Source organism: Notothenia coriiceps, unplaced genomic scaffold (genome assembly GCF_000735185.1).
Source record: "Notothenia coriiceps isolate Sejong01 unplaced genomic scaffold, NC01 NC01_scaffold00023640, whole genome shotgun sequence".
Classification (NCBI taxonomy): domain Eukaryota; kingdom Metazoa; phylum Chordata; class Actinopteri; order Perciformes; family Nototheniidae; genus Notothenia; species Notothenia coriiceps.
Genome location: NW_011356341.1, coordinates 39745 through 41594, shown reverse-complemented (window position 1 = coordinate 41594; position 1850 = coordinate 39745).

Here is a 1850-nt window from a genome sequence, read left to right as displayed (position 1 = left end):
ACTGTTAGGTTTATAACTAATGATTATATCAACAGTATGTTTACTTTTATACTGACGTTATTCAAAAACGATATACTGAAGCTTTGTTTAAGTGTATGTGTGTGTGTGTGTGTGTGCGCGCGCGTGCGTGTGTGCGTGTGTGTGTGTAACAGGGGAAGTGGATGGAGGGCTTACAGAACGGCTAAGTCAGGAAAACAAGTCTCAGGAAACCCTATACCTCACTCTGGCACCCACACAGACGTTCTTTCTTTCTCTTCCCCTCTCTCTCTCTCTCTCTCTCTCTCTCTCTCTCTCTCTNAGACAAGGGAATGCCAGCAAATACAATGACGGCTTCAAAAAACTTTTCAGAGTTTTACGGGGCGTGGTTTGCAATTCGCCCAGCCAATCAGAAATTGGTTACCAATTTCTGATTGGCTGGGCGAATTGCAAACCACGCCCCGTAAAACTCTGAAAAGTTTTTTGAAGCCGTCATTGTATTTGCTGGCATTCCCTTGTCTTTTACCTGCAAACTGAATCGAACTACAGGTAGAAATAAATAACCTGAACCTGAACCTGAACCTGAAACTGCAAACACATTATCTCGAGGACAAACATGAGGGGCAAAGGTGCTTTGGAGTCCTAAAACCTGGAAATTAGTTTTCCTTGTCTTGAAGTTAATGAGTTTTTGATTGTAAGCCTGAAATAAAGTCTGGGGTTAAAACAAGCTGAAGATATTTAAAATTCTATATATAAACATGTCAGTAAGTAGGCCACTGGTAAATGTAAAAACAGCGGTTGCCTAATGGGACGACTAAACATAATCACTCCCAACATTAGCCACCTTTAGCTTAGCGGTGGTGACGTGAAGTCATGTGACCGTGCTGTAGTTCCTTTGTAGCCCAACATTAGCCACCTTTAGCTTAGCGGTGGTGACGTGAAGTCATGTGACCGTGTCGTAGTTCCTTTATAGCCCAACATTAGCCACCTTTAGCTTAGCGGTGGTGACGTGAAGTCATGTGACCGTGCTGTAGTTCCTTTATAGCCCAACATTAGCCACCTTTAGCTTAGCGGTGGTGACGTGAAGTCATGTGACCGTGCTGTAGTTCCTTGTGTAAAAGCAATATCCATTAAATTTGGCTAGAGCTTAAATATTGATTTTACTTCCAATAAAAACTCAAACCCACCTCCGTGGCAGCAGAAGATCTTCTCATCAACAATGGCGGAAATGGGGAGGCAGTTAAAACAATCTGTGAAGGTCTTCCAGAGCTTGATGTTGTACCTTCTTTTACCTAAAGAGCAAGAAGAAATAATAAATGAATACAACATTTTATAAAAATAAATTTCCAAGTGTAAACCTTAGAGATCTTCTTAGAATCCTAAAAAAAAGCCTAGCGATAACATTAAAAAACGTCAACATGATAAATTTCGCGTTATCATGAAAGTTTTTTACATTTTTTTGTGTTTTCAATTGTTCTGTTCTGTGTATTTTTTCCTTTCTTTTCACGAGCTGTGATAGTCTAGCGAACAATCACCAAACACCTCTGCATCTTATTTCTGTTCATGGTTGTGTACTTATTTGTTTTTGTGTACTTGTGTACTTATTTGTTTTTCTTTGTAAGTGTGTGTTTGCCTCTCTAATATGTTACTTATCATGCTGTTCATCTACTTTGCCGGAACAGTGTAAATGTCCCTGCTGTGGGATGAATAAGGGACTTCTGATTCGAAGCAGACTTTAAAGTGTGCTTTAGCCACACAGTATGAAATACAAGAGACAAAACACAGAAATTATATAAAACTAGAACTACTACAATCCGCTTCAGAAATTAAAGGGGGAGAAAGGGAAACAATTATTCAAGAAATCCCCAAAATGC